Source organism: Sus scrofa, chromosome 8, assembly GCF_054392235.1.
Source record: "Sus scrofa isolate SSC_HxYL_T2T_F1_AM1 chromosome 8, Sscrofa_HxYL_maternal_Yorkshire_Landrace_v2.0, whole genome shotgun sequence".
Classification (NCBI taxonomy): Eukaryota; Metazoa; Chordata; class Mammalia; order Artiodactyla; family Suidae; genus Sus; species Sus scrofa.
In genome coordinates this window covers 77,146,157-77,158,270 of record NC_139390.1, presented here as the reverse complement: position 1 = coordinate 77,158,270, position 12,114 = coordinate 77,146,157, and positions in this window count along the sequence as shown.

The window sequence follows — 12,114 nt, the reverse complement described above, 5'->3', positions numbered from 1 at the left end:
ATGGCAGGCATTCTTAACTGCTGTTTTCTAGTTTATAATCTAGTTAGGAAGATAAGCATAAATGTGTTAAAAATTAATTATAGCAAAAGACCTAAATTAAGGCTAAAAAATTGATGGGATGTCAATTATTAATATCAGAATAGTATATGATGAATTGTCACATTAGAGCACAAGATTCAGAGAAGTCGCCTTTGCCTGGGGTTGGGAGGAGGGATGCACAATGAGGGTGAGAATAAGCTGAGAAGTGACTTCCAAACTCTCCATCTGCCCGTCCTCTTCCCCAGCCTAAGTGAGAAGCATTGCTTGGAAGAAAACACATCAAATCTTTTTTTTCCCCCTCTTCTCTTAGCAAAATTAAATTTCTCCTTTTGAATTGTCTCATCACTACTCTGGATCTCTCCACAGCCTCCTCCTGCATCCTGGGTCTTTTCTCAACTGTCCAAACCCCAAAGAGTATGTTTCAAAATCACTTTCACTTATATTCAGCAACAGAATACATAGCCACTTTCTTCTAATGTATTTTCTTCTTCATGCGTATTCTAAACTTGCTATTCACACTTTGAATGTGTATAGGCCCCCCCTTTTTGATTTAATTATTTCTGAAGTCTGTGGCCACAGCATTAATCACAAGTTCTTGGGTGGTTTTTATATTATTTTAGTTTTGTTTTTAGGACCGCACCTGCGGCATATGGAAGTTCCAAGGCTAGGGGTCGAATCAGAGCTGTAGCCGCTGGCCTATGCCACAGCCACAGCAATGCCAGATCAGAGCTGAGTCTGCAACCTATACTGTAGCTCATGGCAACGCTGGATCCTTAACCCACATGTTAGCTGGATCCTTAACCCACATGAGCAGGGCCAGGGATGGAACACGTGTCCTCATGGATCCTAGTCGGTTTCCTTATGCTAAGCCACAACAGAAACTCCTTGGGTGATTTTTATGTGTGACCAGAACTGAGAACTGCTGTGCTATGCAGGCTTTGAGAAAAGTTGTCCTGACTTAGAATTTGTAGTTTACATGCCTTTTACCTTATTCCTTCAGTTAGATGGCAAACTTGTCAAATAAAGGGATCCAAGTCTTGCTCATCTTTGTGACTAATGCGTGCACTTTGGAAAAGAGAGCTACTTGATTAACCTAGGGCTGTAATTTATTACCCATGATTCCCAAATCTCAAAGCTCTGCAAATGAAAAATATTTCTTAACTCATTTGGGAACAAAAATCTGACCTCGCCTGAAATAAGTCTATATATAGATTATTTATGGATGTTTATTTGTTTCACTACAGAATGTTAATATGTTTGATTATGGGTGCTGCTGCAGACTCTTCTGAGGGCATTGCATATTTTAATACACTGCAGTGCATGTGCGCGCGTGCGCGCGCACACGCACCCACACACACACACACACACGCAAGGTATACAAGAACTCTTCTGAACTGTGAAACACATCTGACCCCAGGTATGATATTGTAAAGTCGTATTTCTTAATGTTCTGCTTAAAGATTTAAGAAAGCTGAGATCTTGGAGGACAAGGTAAAATTTAAAATTTAGGCCAGTGGTTTTCAAAACTGACAGACTCATCTGTGAAGCCTTTAAAATCTCACAGTGCCCTGGTACCATCCCTCGAGATTCTGCTTCAGTCAGTCTGGGTTTGGGCCTGGGCATCCTTTTTTTTTTTTTTTTTTTAACTTTCCAGGTTTACTACTATGCAGCCACATAACATCTCCCAATACTCTGCTTCAATCGGTCTGGGTTTGGGCCAGGACATCTTTTTTTTTTTTTTAACTTTCCAGGTTTACTACTGTGCAGCCACAGTTGAGAAGCTACGACACAGACTAATGATCCCCGGCTGGGAGCTTGCATACTCCATACCCTCCCCTTAATCTTAGGAGTGTTTTCCGATGGCTAGTGGTCCTTTGGAGACATGCGTTCATCACCTCACACTGTTAATATGAGCCGTTGTCATACAAGAGAAGTGGGTTGAGGCCCTTCATTGCACCTGTACAGAGAAACTGAGAATCCCTGATGGAGAGATGAGACAGAGAAAGGGAGTTCTAAGTGCTGAGAAGGGCTTGGAGAAAGAAATGCAGGCTGGCGAGCAACGTAGCCTAAGGAGAAAAGAAGACAGTTTGGACTGACTGCTGAAGAGGCATTTTTAGGACCTTGTTATGCTTATTGTATTGTCACTAGAATACCTTTGTTTGTCTCTTTAGATACTTTATTTTTTACTTATTTTTTTGCATTTTTAGGGCTGCACCTGAGGCACATGGGAATTCCCAGGCTAAGGGTCGAATTGGAGCTGCAGCTGCCAGCCTACACCCACAGCCACAGCCATGCCAGATATGAGCTGTATCTGCGACCTACGTTGCAGCTCTCGGAAATGCCAGATCCTTAACCCAATGAGCGAGGCCAGGGATCGAACCCACATCCACATGGATACTAGTCTGGTTCGTTACTGCTAAGCCACAGTGGGAAATCCTCATTATACCTTTAAATTGGCCTTTCTATACTCATTTTTTAAAATTAACTTTTTCAGAGAGTTCCCACTCCAGCGCAATAGAAACAAATCCAGCTAGTATCCATGAGAACGTGGGCTTGATCCTTGGCTTCACTCGGTGGATTAAGGATCTGGTGTTGCTGTGGCTGTGGTGTAGGCGGGCGGCTACAGCTCTAATTGGGCCCCTCGCCTGGGAATTTCCATGTGCCATGGGTGCAGTTCTAGAAAGCAACAACAAAACAAAACAAACAAAATAAAACAAAACAAAACGAAAAGCAACTTTCTCTGTTCTCCTGCTTCCTGGCAGTGGATAGACTCCAGTTTGTTTTTTTTGTTTGTTTGTTTGTTTTGTTTGTTGATTTTGTCCGCAGCATATGGAGGTTCCCAGGCTAGGGGTCTAATTGAAGCTGTACCTGCCAGCCTACGCCAGAGCCACAGCAACACGCCAGAGCCACATCTGCGACCCACACCACAGCTCACGGCAATACCGGATCATTAACTGACTGAGCAAGGGCAGGGATCGAACGCGCAACCTCATGGTTCCTAGTCGGATTCCTTAACCACTGCGCCACTACGGGAACTCCTAGACTCCAGTTTTTAAGATTCGTTTAGCACCGCTTTCCATTTCCATGGTGGCCTCACTGTCAGCTTCTCTGGTACCAGGTATGGGGTCTTGATGAAATGCTATGAAAATTCGAAGCAGAGGAGAGTGAATTACCCCCTGGAGAGGATGGGGGAGGTGTCTGTATTGAGAAATAGTGTGCGGCGTGCCAAGGAACACATGAGGTTATCATACACAAAGTCGTCGCGTGTCATGCTGGCTGCTTTCCACCTGGAGACTTGGTGCCTCGTGGGTGGACCATCCCTCCTCTGACCCATATTGGACACCCACCTTGTTTTAATTGATAGTGGCATGCCAGAGCCATACATTATAAGCTTTAAAAACCAGCCTTAATAATGACAAATGAATTGGGTCATGTCGTGTATTATTACCATGTCCAGGCTGTGTCCACCTCCTGATGGGGTGAAAACAAAACAAAACAAAACAACACCTTACAAAGGTGATTATACCTCCCTTTTTGGAATCTTAAAACAATGAATCAATACCTGTAAAATCTAACCCAAGTGCTTGATTCAGAATAAATATTCAAACATGTTAGTAATTATTATCGTTCATGGTACCATTGCCCTAATGGAAGTGTTGGGAGGTTGGTGGCTGGGGCTGTAGCACTCCATGGGCCTTGGGGACTTGACAAGTGTGTTTCTCAGATGGACAATCCTCTCCTCATGGCTGTCACACTTGTTTGCCATGTCGTTCCCATCCATCTTTGAATTGGGACGGAATAATCAGGTTTATCTTAGGGATGCTGGAGTATTTATTTCAACTTGAGTCTTTTTCATTTGAGAAGAATGAATCTGTAAGAGACACCATGCTTTAGAGGAAAAGGTCTCAGATTAGGAGTTTAAAGAGCTGGGTTCTTGTTTGATTCTGCTACAGACTAGAGCTAAAGGCCTGAGCAAGTTGCTTCACAACCCTGGGCCATTGCCTTCTGGGTAAAATGAAAAATCAAGCTGCCTGCTTGCTGTCAATCTATCTTCTCTTTCAGTATTTGATTAGGAGTTTAAATAAAACCACTATTAAGCTTACATGGTAGACTCTGAAGGTTTGAAGACCTACACCAGCGGTTAGCAAACCACAGCCTGAAGCACAAATTCAGATTTTCATTTGTTTTTGTACAATGTGTAAGCTGAAAAAGGGTTTTTTTTAATGGCTTATATAATTATATTTTAAAAAGTTATATAAGTCCCTACATAATCTCCTCAATTTTGCCTCTTGGTTGCAAAGCCTAAAATATCCGCTTTCTGGCCCATTACAGTAAAAGTTTGCCAATTCTGGGATTATTCACATCCTACACAACAAGTTAAAATAGAAATCCTTGTGAAGAGCTTTAGTTACCAAAGATAGGTTCTACTCCACCCTTCTCTTCAAGGTGGATGCTGCTGCTATATTTTCCCATGAGTTAAATTAACTTTTACTTTTGCTTTTTAATTGGTGCTTTAAAAAGCATCACTTTGTTGGAGTTCCCGTCGTGGCGCAGTGGTTAATGAATCCGACTAGGAACCATGAGGTTGCGGGTTTGGTCCCTGGCCTTGCTCAGTGGGTTAAGGATCCGGTGTTGCCGTGAGCTGTGGTGTAGATTGCAGACGTAGCTTGGATCCCGCGTTGCTGTGGCTCTGGTGCAGGCCAGTGGCTACAGCTCCAATTATCCGATTAGACCCCTAGCCTGGGCATCTCCATATGCCACGGGAGCGGCCCTAGAAAAGGCAAAAAGACCAAACAAAGCAAAACAAAACAAAAAGCATCACTTTGTCGTTTTATCAGAAGGATGGCAGTCATTTTTACAAATAGTTATCAAAAATTGAAAGCCAAACAATTTCTGTTTGCCTCTAGATGGGTGATGGCCTCAGCATTTTCTCTTTCCTTTTGGTCATCTGAGAACATATTTTTTCTTTTTCTCATGATGGCACAGCTCTCTTTTTCTGGGAAAAAGTCAGCACAATTGGTTCAGCCCTGGGATTTTCATTTCTGGAGCTGGGCAGTGTGCCTTTTTCTTTTCTGACCATGAAGATATAAGGAAATGAGAGCTGGTGCTGTCAGTGGTCCATAGTCTTACGAAGAGAGGGAGAGAATGAGCTGGCATGGAAGTACCGGAATAAAAGTGTAATCCAGAGGGAGAAAGAAGCTGGCAGTATTGAGCCCCTGCTCCCTACTACTGCCCTCTCTGCTTGTGTTAAGTCCTCATTTCCCCCTTTTGCCAAGCTTAGCTCAAGGGGGCTTTCTCTCACTTGCAGCCAGAGTTGTTCCTGGCTAGGAAGACCATTCATTTTTTTCTCTGAACATGAACATTAAAACTTCAGAACATGACCGTATTCAGAAATAGGGTCTTTACAAATATAATTAGTCAAGAATCTGGAGGAGAAACTCTCCAGCATTTAGGGTGGGCTCGAAATCCAATGATGTATGTCCTTAAGGAATCTTAAAACAACGAATCAGTACTTGTAAAATCTAACCCAAGTGCTTGATTCAGAATAAATGTTCCTCTCCTTGGAGGACATAGAGAGGCACATGTAGAAGATCGCGTGAGTGGAGTGATGCTGCCATAAGCCAAGGGAATCCAGAAGCTACCAGAAGCTGCAAGAAGCAAGGAAGGATCTGCTGAAGAGCCTTTGGAGGGCCTGCTGACCCCTTGATTTCACACTTCTGGCCTCCTGAACCTTGAGAAAATGCATTCTTATGTGTGCGTGTGTGTGTGTGTGTGTGTGTGTGTGTGTGTGTGTGTGTTTTCCCCACACTTGTGGCATATGAAGTTCCCAGGTGAGGGATGGAATCTGAGCAGCTGCTGTGACCTACACCACTGCTGCAGCAACACACGATCCTTTAACCCACGGTGCTGGGCCAGGGATCAAACCCACTCCTCCACAGGGACCTGAGCCACTGCAGTTGGTGAATTTCTATTGTTTTAAGCCACTCAATTTGTGGTAGTTTATGATGACAGTCTTCAGAAATGAATGACACCTCTAGTATCCAGTCAGAGAGAAAAAAAGCATCTTTTAAAAAAAGAATGTATTGAAGTATAGTTGATTTACAATGTCATATTATTTTCTGCTGTACAGCAAAGCGACTCAGACATAAATATATATAAAAATATATATGCATATATATATATGCAATATATTTCTTTTTCATATTTTTTCATTACTGTTTATCACAGGATATTGCAGGATATTGAATATAGTTCCTGTTCTATGCAATAGGATCTTGTATTTTATCTGTCCCAAATATAATAGTTTGTTTCTGCTAGTCCTAAACTCCCAATCCTTCCCTTCCCCACTCCTACCCCTTTGGTAGTTACAAGTCTGTTCTCTATATCTGTGAATCTGTTTTTGTTTGATAGATATGCTGCTTTGTGTCATATTTTAGGTTCCACATATAAGTGATATCATTTGGTATTTGTCTTTCTCTTTCAGACGTACTTCACTTAGTCTGATCATCTCTAGGTCCATCTACGTTGCTGCAAATGGCATTTTTCATCCTTTTTGATGGCTGAGTGATATTCCATTGTTTATATGTACCACATCTTCTTTATCTATTCCTTTGATGATGGACTTTTAAGTTGTTTCCATATCTTGGCAATCGTAAATAGTGCTGCTGTGAACATAGGAGTGCCTGTAACTTTTCAAATTAAAGTTTTGTCTGAGTATATACTCAGGAGTGGGGTTGCCGGGTCAATGGTAGTTTTATTTTTAGTTTTCTGAGGTGCCTCCATACTGTTTTCCATAGTGGCTGCACCAATTCACATTCCCACTAACAGTGTAGGAGCGTTCCCTTTTCTCCATACCTGCTACGGCATTTATTATTTGTGGACTTTTTAATGATGGTCATTCTGACTGGTGTGAGGTGATATCTCCTTATAGTTTTGATTTGCATTTCTCTGATAATTAGCTAAGTTGAGCATCTTTTCATACACCCTTTTTCCATCTGGATATCTTCTTTGGAGAAATGTCTGTGACCCTAGCGGAGGTCACAGCTCTTGGCCTGGATTACAGGTGTCATCATACCGCACTGTAACGACAAGCTCACATCCCCCTCTTCTCTACTAGAGGCTGTCTCCTCAAGGGTGAAGATCCTGGGTGGGCTTTCAGATCTTTCCCTCTCCTAGCCCATGGCCTGGCCCTGGCCCATTGCTAATACCCAATACAGATTTGTTGCATGAATGAATGAATGATGTCCAACCCTGTACCAATCAGGAGGGGAAGGAATAAGACTACGGGCCTTCCCCAGCAGTTTCAAAGCCTGTCTGGGGAGGGAAAACTAGCCAAAAGCAGGTATCCTGCAGCAGCACTCATGAAAACCAGTCCAAGCATGACTCAAGGAGAGGCTGAGGATCTATTCGATGCATAAAGCTCTCTTCACCTGTCCCCTCCCTCTGGCCTCCATGGCGCAGCATCTGCTTTGGAACCAGACTGGCTGGCGCCATCAGCCTGCTTCTGCTGCTTGCCAAGCTGAGCGACTCTCCCAGCCAGTTTCCTCACTGGGATTTGATTTTTTAGGGGGTTTATGTGGGTCAAGGAAGATAATACATGTAAAGTGCTTAGACAGTGTCAAGCAACTAGTAAGTGCTCAGAAACTGTTGGCAGGTGATTACTATTATTATTCTAGTCTTTTCTCTCCAGGCCCTGCTGCCCTTTTCCACAGACCACTCTGCTGTCATCTTGAACATGACACTTCTAAAACCCAACATTACCTCCTCTGCACACTGGCCCCTTTCTCTCTCTCTCTTTTCCTTAGAGAGCGCCTTTGCCCAGACGGCCTTACTCACAGCCTTAAAGTCCTGCTTCTCTTCCTGCTCCTTTGAATACATCAGCAAATTCGCTGTCAGGTCTCCCCCACTCTCCTTTCCCTTTAATTCCTGCTCCTACTCATCCTAATTCAAATTAGAATGTCATTGGCAATTCACGCAGGCCTCAGAGTGTCTGTACTCCTTAAGGTAGTTATAAATCACGGTTAAGATGTGTGTGTGTATGAATACAGGCATAAAGCTTTGTATGTACTATATGCATAAACAGTGCTAGTTCTTATGTAATAGTGAAATCTTCAATGTTTCCTACAAGATTTTAATTTTCTTTTGTCCTAAAGCAAAGACTGTTTCACTTGAAAATTTTGGTTTTCTTTGGCAAAGTTCCAATAGAGGGAAATGTGTCATGTTTCTTGTCTCCCATCGAGCAAGTGGCAGTTTTTCAGGCCCAGCTCTAAGGCGTCCCCTTCAAGTCCTTGGACCTGCAAGTCTTCCCCCAAAGCACAGCAGCTGCTGCTGGCTCAGCCTTCAGAGACAAGTGAGCCCAGTCTCCCTTCCGCACTGGGCACTCAGGGTCTAACTGCCACCCTTTCTTGCCTCGACTGCTGGACGCATCTCTTCATGGAAGCCCTCCCCACTCTGTCACCTTTAATTCCATTCTTTGCCCAGGTTTGGACCAATCTTTTAAAAACAGAAAACTTAAAATCCTATCTCTTGTACTTAGAAGACATTTCAAACTTGAACCCTTTCGAGTGACCTCTTTTCTAAGTTAAATTTTTTAAATTAATGAATGAATTAGTCTTTCTAGGGACATACCTGCAGCATATGGAAGTTCCTAGTCTAGAGGTTGAATTGGAGCTGTAGCTGCTGGCCTATGTGTCTGTGGCCTACACCACAGCTCATGGCAATGCTGGATACTTAACCCACTGAGTGAGGCCAGGAATCAAACCCATGTCCTCATGGATAATAGTCAGATTCTTAACTCACCAAGCTACAGCAGGAACTCACTATTTTTTTTTCTTCTTGGAAACAGTGAAATTTAGGATGAGTAAGGGGTCCTGGGGTGGGAGAGAGAGTCCAGGGGGCTTCCATACCGGACACTTTTCAAGAGCACTTTCCCTTCTTGCCTTGTGCCCCAGTTTTCTCCCTGCCATGTGTTCTGCCCAAGCCATTACTGCCTTTTCTTGTTCCGCCAACATTCAAGCTCCTCTCTGTTGCATCAGTCATGTTTCTCTTGCAATGATGCTGTGTAATGTCCTGATCTTAGCTCCTTGAAACAAAAATCTCTTGCTCATGACTGTGTGGGCTGTTGGGGCAGCTCTGCTTGCGGCTGGGGTCAGGTTGGGGTGTGCTCCACTCGTGTCTCATCCAGGGAGTGGTGGCCACCATGGTCTGGGCTTCAGATGACAGCAGATGGCAGGAACACTGCAGACCGAGCCACATCACTCAAGGCCACTCAAAACTTCTGGCAGGAGCAACATGGAGGGAACTAGAGACTCTCATACGAAGTGAAGTAAGTCAGAAGGAGAAAGACAAATCCCGTATGATGTCACTTCTTTGTGGAATCTAATATGAACTTATCTGCAGAAAAGAAACAAACTCATGGACATGGAGAACAGACTTGTGGTTGCCAAGAGGGAGGGAGAGGGAGTGGGATGGACTGGGACTTTGGGGTCTGTAGATGCAAACTATTGCATTTGGAGTGGATAAGCAATGAGATCCTGCTGTATAGCCCTGGGAACTATATCCATTTGCTTGTGATGGAACATGATGGGAGATAATGTGAAAAAAAATGTGTATGAATGTATGGCTGGGTAACTTTGCTGTGCAGCAGAAATTGACAGAGCATTGTAAATCAGCTATAACAAAAAAATTAAAAAAAACTCAAAAAACAAAAGAAACTTCTGGGCAGATATGACTTTACGACATCTGCTCCTGTATCATTGGTCCTACAACACAATATACACCTAAGCCTGAGGTTGGTGAGGGGAGAAACTGCAGAGAAACTGCACCAGGGGCCGGGGTGTGCAGTTTCTGGAGGCAGGAGAGGTGAAACACACAGTACTCTCCCTGCTGGCCTCAGGGACTTTGCTGCTGCTGCTCCTTCTGTCCCGACTGCCCTTCCATCAGTAACACAGTCATTCTCTAATGCTTATCTGTTTCATTTTCATTCCTGGCTCTCACCTCCCCCTGAAGTGATCTCCTCTATTATGCATCTACTCCTGTGCACCTGCCCTGATGTGTGGAGGCAGGAGGTGTGTTGAGTCCATCTCTGTGTCCTCAGCTGGTGAAACAGTGCAGGACCCCTCGGTGCTTAATGAGTAGTGGTTGGATTATGCAACTCACATAACACTAATGACTGCTTTTCTTTTCCTGGAAGGAAGATGAATTGAATGGGTAAAATTACAATAAGAACTTGTCACACCAGGAAGACGACATAATTTTCTGTTAGGTTTAAAGCTGTGTGTGTGTGTGTGTGTGTGTGTGTGTGTGTGTGTGTGTGTGTGTGTGTATTTGTGTTTGTGTGAGTGTGCATTTGTTTTCTACTTTTATTGGAAGGTTACTTTAGTGCATTCTAAATTTCCATACAAGCTTAGATGCCTTAGATATGCCTAATTAATAGAACATTTACAATTTTGTAAGTCCTAAAGCTATTTTACAATCTTTGTCTTCGAAATCAGCCTTTTCTCCTAATTTCCCTATTTTCCTTTAGTGAGACCCCTTCTGCTACCCTTAGAACTCTAGAATTATGTTTGACATTTAATTTTCTCTTTTCCTCCTCATTTAATCACTACCTCCCCATGCAGGTGCCCCATCCCAAAGGCTCACACAGTTCCCTCCTTGTCTCTTTCTGTTTCTGTCTCTGTTTTCAGATTTCTCTCCTACCTTGAGTGAGATCTTGACTGGTTTTGCTCATCCGCAAATGTCGTGGGTATTACGGGCTAGAACCCTTGTCCTAAAATGAAGTTCTGAGTACCCGACTTCCTTTAGAAAACTTCTATTCCTTTTAGTCATCACTATTTTAAGAAAAAAAAAAAAACCTATGTTGAAAATGTAGGTTTGTTGCTGCTTTAAAATATATCTTTCTGGGAGTTCCCCACTGTGGCTCAGTGGTAAGGGACCCGACTAGTATCCATAAGGATGCAGGTTTGAACCCTGGCCCCACTCAGTGGGTTAAGGATCTGGCATTGCCATGAGCTGTGGTGTAGATCAAAGATGTGCCTTGGATCTGACATTGCTGTGGTTGTGGTGTAGGCTGGATGCTGCAGCTCCAATTCAGCCCCTAGCCTGGGAACTTCCATATGCCAAGGGTGCAGCCCTAAAAAGACAAATGTATATATTTAGAGAATATCTTTAGAGAACTATTTGCTCTGGAATAGAGCATAAATCAGTGATCAACACCTCAAAAAAGCTAGAATTATTTATTGTTTATCTGAAATTCAAATTTAACTGTGTGTTCTGTATTTTTGTTTGCCAAGTCTGGCCACTCTACCTTGAAGGCAATTCCTTCAGGAATTCTTAAAAAAAAATAAAATAAAATAGAATAAAATAAAATAAAATAAAATGACACTAACAACCCCCCCCCCATGTAAATCTATCACAAAATCCCAGCTCCAAATGTCCCGTAGTTATTTGATTTCTGAATTATCCCTCCTGGCCTTCATATTTATCCTGATGAATTACATACATAGAAAATTCTGGTAACCCTCCATCTGGGTAACAGTGTGTGGAAATTTCTGTGGTCCCACTGTGAGCGTGATCATTTGCCTTCTACCTTCAATTCAAATTGACTAATGCCTCCCAGGAATTCCAAGAATAAGTCAAATGGGTAAAATGTCCTTATGCCATCGCACAGTTCGATCTGTCCTGAATCATATGAGTGGGACATTCACATAGATTGTTCCCCTTTTACATGTGGCAGAGGGCCCACAGGGTCAGGAAGGGAGCATAGATGTCTGGCTTAAGCGCTCCCCTCAGAGGCTTCCAACACGTTGCTTCTTGGACTGTGCAAAGGGTACCTTTTCAAAGCACAAAGCATGAAGGGTACCTTTGCTGAGTGTGCTGCTCAGAAGGGAATGGGTGACAATGACAATGACAAAGCCTTGCATTTCTAGGTTGCTGACAAATGTGATCGCACTTGACCCTCATGAAATGTTCCTGAGGTAGCCATTACTTCCTTTTTACAGGGGAGGGAACTGAAGTCACATGGGAGAAATATAGTCCAAAAGTCTCTGGACTCAAAGCCTATGTTATTTTGCAAGG